At 34.8% G+C, this 10,975-nt stretch overlaps 1 long non-coding RNA gene across 2 annotated transcripts; it reads right to left on the bottom strand.

The window, feature by feature from the left end:
• Window positions 1-3,799: 3,799 nt before the first annotated feature.
• LOC110225921 lies at window positions 3,800-10,077 on the bottom strand. Of its 2 annotated transcripts, XR_002330095.1 has the most exons (11): window positions 10,015-10,077; window positions 6,516-7,074; window positions 6,188-6,417; window positions 6,030-6,119; window positions 5,868-5,940; window positions 5,501-5,752; window positions 5,385-5,423; window positions 5,023-5,208; window positions 4,420-4,938; window positions 4,040-4,335; window positions 3,800-3,960 (listed from the first exon to the last, which is right to left on the bottom strand). It is a non-coding gene; the product is annotated as an uncharacterized LOC110225921 (long non-coding RNA). The 2 variants fall into 2 exon arrangements; XR_002330093.1 differs by having other exon boundaries at window positions 5,501-5,940.
• Between the last annotated feature and the right edge of the window lie 898 nt (window positions 10,078-10,975).

Below are 10,975 nucleotides of genomic sequence, written 5' to 3'. Positions count from 1 at the left end.
GATCAAGTGCTCGAGATATGAGACAAGTCGCTAATGTGCTTACATATTATGGAGTGATAAAGGACATTTTACTTATGCACTATGACATGTTCAAAGTGCCGCTGTTTAGATGCAATTGGGCCAACACAGGGAATGGTGTGAAGGAGGAAGATGGTTTCACTCTTGTTAACCTTCATATGAACCAAACAACCTATTTGAAAGATCCATTCATTCTACCTTCTCAAGCAAAACAGGTTTTCTATTCTAGGGAAGATGATAATTCAAATTGGTATGTTGTTATGAGAGCACCACCTAGAGGCTATCATGAATTGGAAACAGAAAAGGATTTAGGTGGTGCACCTTTGCCTGTCCAAGAAGTCGATGATTTGGATGATGAAGCTTTTGATGATGATAGTGTTTATGTTAGGGATGATTGTGAAGGCTTGTTAGTGGTAGATTGATAGGTATGTTTGTGGTTTTTGTAAACAATGAAAATTGAAATGGGTTATTAAACATTTTAATGGTATTCTTTTTTTTTTACAAATATTCAAATTAATCTTTTTTTTACAAATATTATATTTAAATTAAAATATAATTCGTAATTATTTATTATTTTGAATAATTTAAAAACAAACTAATAACACAAAACATAAGCTATCTTTGCTATAGGTAAAATATGATTAATGAGTTTTAATAACATCTTTATCACGCTATTATAAACATTAACAATTGCACAAAAGACAACGCTATCGTTGTATACTTAACTATTGCACAACAAAAAACCGCTATCAAAAATGTCCGACTTTCTATAACGGGCGATGTCAGAGCGCTTAAAGAAACGCTATGGTAGATGAATAATTACGTTTTTCGGTCGCTATTAATACCCACATTTCCTGTAGCGACGTACCAGAAAATTGACATTATCCAAATTCATGGGGTCGGTGAAAGCCATATAATTGGCTTGCTTTGTGAACAAGCAGCATACATAAGAAATCATTAGGAAAATTCTTCAGGTTTTCCAATGAATATTTCCATAAATTTCTGATTGTTCTTTCGCATCACTACTAAACCGGAATGGCTTAACCGGTCATGCCAAACAGTGAGATTTTCAGTAAACTTCTGGTTTACTATACACAAATATATTCATTAACTAATCTTTATGTAGTATAATAATATAGAAAATGCATGTAATTTCTCTAAAATGGTTTTATTGCTTTGGGTATTCAACATTTTCTTCACATGTTGTCTCAACATAATTTCTCCCAAAATCACGTAGAAGGATTCATCAATCTTAGTTTTAGTGTGGACATAATTTTCTGTATGTTTCACTTGTTATTGTATATGGAATTCCTTAACTCTCCCCCTCGAGATGATAACACTAGGTTTATCAATCTCAAATTGAATCTCATTTTATATACTCAATAATATACCCTATTTTCTTTTAATAATAATTATGTATTTGATTTCAATGGCTATCTAAAACAAGTCACGATTATCAAATGTAAACAATAAGAATTCAAACCAATAACTAATTAAATCAACTCAAACCAATGATTTAGAAACAATAAATTTAATAAGGCATCGTGATAGAGATTAAAATCAGTTGGATAAAAACCCAAATAGATTCCGATAATGAAACATTGATTTACTAAACCGACGAATTACCAAAAAATTAAAAACATGATTTCGATGAATCAACAAAGCAATTATGGGTCGATCAATTATAAAAGATCCGTCAACCACAATCAAGTACTATATAATTGTGGCATGAATATTTTAAACACGAACCATTCATTGTACCAATCAGATTTAAGTAATATGTTGGGTAAGTAGTACTTAGCTCGATGATGATGGCTTTTGAATTCCAAAGATTAAACAATTCGACTATAAAAATGTTGGCGGTGATCTTAAATTGCTTAGGCTCGTCACAAACTCGATGATGGAATTGAGACAAAGACAATGTTAGGAAACGAAGACGGCATCAGCTCAAAATTTTGTTGAAAGTATAGCCAATTATTTCCTAGCACAATATATTAAAATATGAGACATTAGGCATTACAAACCTAACGATATATCAAACAATAAAATAATAGTGCATTTAATTACTTGATAATGCCTTCAGTTCAAGAGAACTAAGTAACTAACCAAACCAAAGCATGACAATTTTGACTAGGTGGAATCACAATAAAATATGTGTCATGAAGCATGAAACGATGTTTCATAAATTCACCAAGAATGATGACGATGGAAGCGTGAATGTGATAATCCGATCATGGAGCATAACTATATTAGATACTCAGATGACAATATTATAGCATGCATGGTATTTATATACCAATAAACCTAGCAACCAATAATTATATAAATCTAGTTTTATTTAATTTAGTTTTTATGATCGGCAATTGCAAAAATATAAAAGCATAAAAAAAGATTAAATAAACATCCTAATGGATCTCGGTTTACTAAACAAATGAGTGAAGCATAAAATCGATCATAAATTAATTTACTAAAAAAGCATGTGACGATGAAACACTAAACATCTTAACTTAAACCATGAATTTTTTTTTTTGTAAACCGATTAAAACCACCGATTCAGCAAACCAAACAAACCAAACAATTAAAATAATAAAACAAGTGTGATGTCGTCGATCTCAATTAATTAGGTATTTACACTATTGTTATAATGCCATGAAAATGTTAATCATGGGCGATAAGTTCTAATTAAGATGATGGATAGATAGTACTTATCTCGAAAGGAAAGATTGATCGGAGACTAAAAGCTTCGTTGAAATCTGAGACGGTGTGGACGAGGTATTTTGGCCGAGCACTCTTACCAAGTCACCAGCAATTCAAAATTAGCTGATAATTTCTAAGCCAATAGAAACATAACAACGGTCAATGAACCCATGTCAAACATTATATTCAATAACAAAAATAAACAATAAAGTAATGAATCATGCTTTCAATTTGAAAAAAAAAAAATCAACCGAACCAAACAATAAAACTTGACAAATATTAACCAATTAGATTGAATCAAACAATTAAGCATGATTACGTTCATGGACATAGATACTTTGAACTTGTGAGACAATAACTAATTGGTGTTACGTTCTAGCGATAACAAAAACCAATCTCATGCAATGATGATAATGAAATAAACAAATCAAGCTATATAACCCTATATGGTTCAATAAGCGACAACATATGGAACAAAGCTATTAACCATAAAGAATGAAAATTAAATACTATAAAAACGAGGTTACTTATCTATTATAATGAAATGATAGACCAACAGAACACTACAAGAAATGTTGACATCATTAGCGCGGAATATCTGCTATCATACATATAACATAGCGAATTTACAAATGCTATGACATCGGCCGTCATCGTAGGGGTAACCCATACGATAGCATTTTTTTAATTGCTACAAAATTGACTAATACTATAGCGCATTTAAAACGCTATTACGTATTCTCATATAGAACCATTTGTTTTGTTATCGTATGTCATTGTACAATAGCTATTGTATATAGCGGTAATATATATTTGTGTAGCATCATATTTGGTACTATAATATATAATTATACTATAGCTCTTGTGAACTATTATATATTATTTAATTCTGACATTTATATGTGCTATAATACAATATTTGAAAACAAATATTTTAGTGCTATGATAGAAAGTATAGATCAGTTTTTTTATTTGCTATTGTATATGTTTTCATATAGCTATTATATGGGTTTCCTGAGAATAATTATAAATTTAGAATTACATACTAAATTTATGTTTTCATATAGCAATAAACATGAACACCTACAAATAAAAATCATTTCAGATAAAGTCTGATTCCATATCCTTAAGAGTAAAAGTTTACATAATCATTCATCATACATAACAGAAGTCATAAGTTGATGATTAGCTCTGTCTTAAACTTAATTAAAACTAGCTAACATGGACCAAAGTTACTTCATTCCCCTGCAAGAAGCAATCTTATATCAGATTTGTGATATCATCAACAGATCAGGTTAAAGCACAAGCAAGACAGTATACATACCTCAGTTTCTTAAACTGATCAAAAGATGACCAACTTATCCATTGACCATGCAATAGATGAACCAAGTGCATCTCTCATGTACTCGATTTCATCTGATGGCCTCCAAACCGCTACATCATCTATCATCACTATATCAACCCATACTCTAGCTGCATTTGAACCCAAGCGAACACAGTGGACCTTAATGTCTGGGTTGACTCAATGCACACGTCCTTCGGCGACAATCTCCTTCCTTCCACTAATATCCATCAACTTGTATTTTTTATTTTCTTTGATGACCTCAGCTCCCGTTTACGCTGTCATGATTAAAAAACTAGTCAGTTTATAATAGAGAGATCTAATACTCACAATCGCCTGCACAACATATCAAAAAGATTTACCGGAGATCTTCGAAGAGGGGATATTAGTGTAGGTCGTTAACTTTTCTGGATAGGAGATTCTCGACCAGACGGTGGAGACTTTTCTGCAGGAGGTTTTGAGACTGTTGCAGCAGTTTTCTGACATGCTACAACAGTTTTCTGACTTGTTTCCACTGATTTATGCGCTGTTGCTGCAGATTTTCCTCCTGAAGATTGCTGAGTTGATGCAGATTTCTGAATTGGAGATTGCTGACCTATTGCATCTATTGTGTTTTGAAAGACGACTTTGTTCACAGGCCATGATACAAATGTTTGTAGACAGTCCTCAAGGTATGTTACATCAATTGTATGCCTCCAGATAAATGTCTCAGGTTGACATACCACATCTACCAAGATCTTCACTGCATTTGGTCCCAAAGGTAGCCCATTTACTAATGCATCACGACCTTGTGTCTGCCAACGCCCTTCAACAACAACCACGTCATCTGAAGACAAATCCAGCAGCTTGCATTTGTTCATCGCTGAATTAGTTCTTTGGCTCTGTCAAACACATTCACACAACATGATCATTCTTCTATAGATATAAATATTCCTATACTCATGAGGGTGAATAATAAACTTTACCAGTTGTGCAATGTCTTCTGGTTCCTGCTCATTTTCTAGGTTAACACACTTAGAGGGCAGGCCAAGCAATCATCTGTCCGATAGCAGATTCAATTGTGCACATGTTAAGTGCAGGTCTCCAAAGATATGTGTCTGGTACCATAGCAGTGTCAACCAAAACTTTGACATCCGAAGGGCCTAACTCATCTGGATCAAAAGTAATAATACGCCCCTCAGAATTGCATCACCATTACCAGTCCAATAAATTAAGATACACTTAGGTTGTGATCTTTTGTTTACGTTCTATAAAATGAATAAAAGACTAGTTACTAGAGTTTTCAGAAACAAATAGAACATGCATTTGATATAAATTAAGAACTTACTCTAATAGCTGAGTTTGAAGCAGCATCATGCTCTTGTCTCTGTTACAAAAATAAAATAAAGTCAAATATAGTGTTATAATGCATCAGCTTAAACTATAAGTAGAGAAGTGTCTAACCTGGTTCTTCAATTTTTCAATTACATCTTCTAACTCATTGACCTTCTACAATAGATGAGTTTGCTTCGCTTCCATTTCAGCCATACACTTGTTCTTCACTTGGAAACATGCTAATTTGGTCTTATTCATGTTTCTACCCATTGCCCTCATTCGACTAGGATTATCAGGTCCTAGTAGCTGGCTAAGTGAATCTTGGCCATCAAAACAAGCAGATGCTAGAGTATCACTTTTAACAATCTCAGCTGCCTCTCTCTGCCAATCACAAGATACAGCTTCAAACGTTATGATCTAATTCCAATATGCAGAACATAATACAATATTTTTTAATTCACAATCTTTTCAGCCGCATTTGTATTCACCGGTGTACCATCTTTTCTAGTACGTGACTTGATCCAGACCTTTAGCCGTGCCACTTCACTTGGATTTGAACACTCCTTTCCCTAATTCAGAGCAAAAATATTTTACAAATAATAAGTATTCAAAAGTAGTCAATGAGAAAAAACATGCAACATAATTGTAGTATGATTACCATATCTTCTGCTAGTCTAACCATTCCTTTGCGGCCAGTAGTGTGAGGAATCTGTTTGCTCCTTCGTTCTTTATAGCTATCACTTACAACCTAACAGAGAAATGTTTTTATGTAAAATACTTTATAGGAAATAAACTTAGTTAAGTACAAATGATTACCTTAAACTCTTTGCTAGTTTTGATTTTGACTAGTTTACGCCACTCAAATAGAGAAACATTCTTAGGTCGCAGCTTCATGGCTTGTCTAAACATTCTTAGATCATCCTTTGTTAGTTAGTATTGGCTTGTCTAATCTGGGTGACTAGACGAGATTTTCATGACCTCCACAGACATCCCATCTGCTTAACCACTGCAGTCTTCTGGTACTCTTCATCTATCTCAAACCTTGCCTGCAATTATAGTTCACCAAAACAAAAAATAAAAAGGTAAATGGAAGACCTACAGATTTTGAACTTAAAAATCTTGAGGTTTTGCATTACGAAATCACCTGGACAGATTTCTAGAGAAGTGTCCTGATTTCTTCAGTTATTTTTGTCCAATGATCAAATGTGATAGGAACATGTTCCCGTACCAATGCTCCAACGTAAGATGCCATCTTAACAGACCCTTTACCATAAATTTCTCCCAGGCTATTGAACTCTACATGTACTCTGGTATTTGGATCCTTGGCGATGTCTTTCATGCGTGTTGGTCCTCGCTGTCTCTTACTCTTTCTCTCAATGTTGTCATGATCTTCAGAGAATTGTATCTCACCTTCAGGCTCTTCATCAATCAGACCTTTCTCAGTGTCATTAGGCGTCACTTCACCTTCAAGCTCTTCTTCATTGAGCTCTAGTTGAGGATCTTCTTCGTTTAATTCAGCAGTTGTCGCATTAAGAATATATGTGTCTATCAACTGCTCTTGCTCAGCTTGTACTTGGGGTTCTGGTTCTGCAGATTCTGGTTCTACTGGTTCAGGTTCACGGGTACTCACATATTCTACCTCATCATCTTTCTGTTTAGGTTTTCTTCCTCTCTTTTTCTTTCTAGTTCCCATTTCAAATCACCTAGAAAAAGAAACAGAAAAAAATGTTAAAATATATTAAATATATATGAAACAACCAATTCTCTATCTGACATTTAGCTAAACAACATAATATATATGAAACAAACAATTCCCTATCAGACATCTATTCAAACAAAGTCCAACTAATCATGAAAACGATGAAGAACTACACATATATGCCTTCGCAATCAGTTCTTTCATTTTCTGTTTCATCCAAGTCAACACCCATGTCAATATTTGCAGGCAAAGGACTAATGTCTACATCTCCAGCTTCAAACTCTTTCTGACTAAATCTTCTAGAAGGACCTCTCATAGCAACATGCCAACTTGATGACTCGTCTTCCCTTGAGTAAAACACTTGCTTTGCTAGAGAGGCTAATATGTACGGGTCCCTTGAAAAACTAACTTGACTATGATTCAGGTTAACGAGCGTGAAACCATCTTCTTCCTTTACTCCATTACCATTCACTGCCCATTGACACCTGAATAAAGGGACATAAAACACATTGTAGTCCAACAAGATAATGTCTGTTATTGTCCCATAGTATGATACCAAATCCACCGCTTGTGAAGTATCCTTAGCACTAGACCTGCAGATTGTTTGTAGCCTCTGGATATGTTGGAGCAGTACCCATCTGGGCCTTTGAACTCAAAAAGTCGCCTACAAAAAATCTTTTTCTCTGTCTTGGATAAAGACCAAACTGCTACAGGTAGGTATGTTCTTTTTCCTCTGAATTTAGGGTGCAATTCCTTCCTAATACCAAGAACCTCCAAATCTCTACGAGCATTTAAACCATCTTTTGATTTCCCACAATGCAACAATGTTGATACAATACTCGCAGCCACATTTCTCTCCACATGCATTACATATAGGTTATCTCTAACAGGGAGTTCCTCCCAATAAGGTAGCTTGAATAAAATCGACCTTTTCTTCAATCTGGATAACTCCTCCTCGTGAACTTATACTTCTTCCTCCTCATCTTCTTCTGACTCACTAGATAATCCTCACTGTCATAGTCTAATTCAGTATATATTGTCCCCTTTTTTTCTCTTTCTTGCAGCTTGTTTCAGATTTCCAAAGTTGTTTTTGAAATTTTTCAGGTTTTGAAAAATTTCACGACCACTTAGTATCCTTCCCTTTCTCCTGTGTTCAGCTTTTCCATCAAACCATGACTTCTTTCCCCTATAAGTATGTGTTGGTGGAAGACCTTTTCTGCGGCACATATAGACATGTTTTCTGCTGAACTTCAACCATGTCGAGTCCGTATTTTTCCCACATAAAGGACAGCCCATTTTACCCTTTACTTTGCAGCAAGCAAGATTCTCATAAGCAGAAAAATCACTTATCGTCCATAGAAGCATTTCGTTAAGTGTAGAAGTCGTTTTACTATAGGCGTCATATGTTAACTCACCATAATTCCACAGCTGGCATAGATCCTCTATGAGTGGCTCTAAGTAGACATCAATACTATTGCCCGGCTGTTGAGACCCAGGAATTAACAAGGTAAGCATGATGTTCTCCATCTTCATGCATAAGTCAGGTGGCAGATTGTAGTTTACAAGCAAAGCAGGCCAACAACTATACCTTATATTCTTCATATTGAATGGATTAAATCCATCCGTAGAAAGTCCAAGCCTCAGATTCCTTTCTTCTGCTGCAAATGATGGGTATTTGTGATTCATCTGATCCCATGTGACTGAATCCACAGGGTGACGGAGTTTGCCATCGTCGCTCTTGTTACTGAAATACCACCTTAAATCCTTAGCCATTTGCTCAGACCTAAACATCCTTTTAAGTCTCGGAAATATTGGAAAATAGCGTAATACTTTCTGCGGGACTCCTTTCTTTAATTCACCAGTGTGCATGTTAGTCTTCCATCTTGAAGCATTGCATTTAGGATAGTTCTCAAGCAGCTTGAACTTCTTTCTGAATAAGCAGCAATCATTGACACATGCATGAATTTTCTGGTAACCCATATCAAAGGATCTCAAAAATTTCTTCACCTCGTATAGTGAGGTGTGTAAGACATTATCCTTTGGTAGCATCTCAGGCAATGTCTCTAGCAGATCATTGAAGCTCTTGTCAGACCAGCCATTCTTTGTGTTAAGTCTGAATAGTGATACACAAGTTGGATATAGTGGCGTTTCAGCATCAGCAATCTTCTCAAGAAAATCATCTTTCTTCTTGTCATCACCCTCTGCAATTTCAAGTTTCGCAGCAAACTCCTCATCCAAAAATTCAGCAGCTTGATATAACCCAACAATCTCATCATTCCACTGGCTTTGATTGCTTTCACTTTCAGCCATTGGTATCAATTCTCCATGATGATACCAATCAGACTGCCTCTTATAAGCCTCGTCCATTCCCCTTGTTACCAGATGAGCAACTACAACACTGCCTGAGTGACGATCTATATTACGGCAATCAATGCAAGGACAAATAATCATATCAACGTCTCCCATCGCCGCAGCCACAGTCCGGACAAAATTTGTAGCTCCTCTCTCATAAGCAGGATCAACTCTTTATTAAAGAGTTAAAAAGGGAATTAAAAAAACATGCAAAGTCTCCTAATTTCCTACTGAAACTAGCCTATATAAAAAAAACAACTTACCTGCAGAGGTGCACCCACTCCTTGTCGAGCATTATATATTGCGTATTTTAAAACTTTTATATAGTACCATTAAAAATATTTCAGATTTAATAAAATACTCTTTACAAATCAAAAAAGCAGTTTATATTCATACCAATTAGCAAATATATAACATAAACTCATATATTAACTCAATCTAAACAACCAATATAAATTGATTTGAAAACTGATCAATGAACTTTGTCAAGCACAAATCACCATAAGTCTAACAAATCAAACAGAAATAAATAATACCAAGCAGACAAAACCCACAGTAATGTTCAATATTGAGGAATAAAGATGGTACTAACCTGTAGTGTGATAAGAGCCTAAGATCAGCTCCAAATTCCCATTATTTCAAACAGCAAAAATTGCAAAATAAAATTACAGAATCAGTATATCTAGTTTCATGTGTTTGGTTTTGCAAGAATGTGTTTGACGAGTACTAAAAAGATCTAAAGATTCAAAAAATGCTCAGTACAAACAGTTAGAACTTCCTAAACCATCCAATTGTGTCCGACAATAACATAAGCAGTACTTGTCTCAATCTCACAAATTTCAAAAAAAAACCAAACAAATCTTAATCTTGAAAGCAAAATTGTACTGACATCTATCTAGCTACGCCTAAAGCAAACCACACAAACAAATAGATCTAAATTCGCGAAGAACAATGACATGCAAAAGAAAAAAAAACTTTGACGATTCAAATCAGTTAAAATCAGAAATCCAGACTTTAAAAAACCAAAATCAAACAACATTATTGTCGAGATTCACAAAATCTAAAAGAAAACAAGCCAGATTAAAGTAAGAAACAAATTTATAGATTTAGAGACACATGCCTTCGATTAGAGCTCAACTCGGACAGAGATAGGCGGAATTAGGACCGGCTGTAGGTTTAGTCTCGCGGCTACCGTAAAGGACGGCGGAGGCGAGATTAATCAGCGGCAAATTGTCGGATTGAGAGAGGTTGAGCAGAGATGGCTAGTTCTTAGGGTTTTCGAGAAATTGGGGAAAATAATAAGTCTATTCGACAAAGTGGGGAAAAAAACTTAATTGTTTTGTTAAGTGTTAGGCGGAAAAAATGATTTTACTTTCCCGCTTAATGAAAACATATCCATAGCGTAGGAAAAATGATATCATTTTAATCACTATTTATTAGCGTCATTTAAATGCTATCATATGAATACAAAAAATACATCTAATCTTCAATAGCAGTCTAGTAAACCGTGCTATGACGTTGTGCTATGAATGGAACGCTTAATCGGGGCCTAG

This window comes from Arabidopsis lyrata (assembly GCF_000004255.2).
Source record: "Arabidopsis lyrata subsp. lyrata unplaced genomic scaffold ARALYscaffold_8, whole genome shotgun sequence".
NCBI classification, from domain to species: Eukaryota; Viridiplantae; Streptophyta; class Magnoliopsida; order Brassicales; family Brassicaceae; genus Arabidopsis; species Arabidopsis lyrata.
This window is presented reverse-complemented; position numbering and strand designations above follow the sequence as displayed.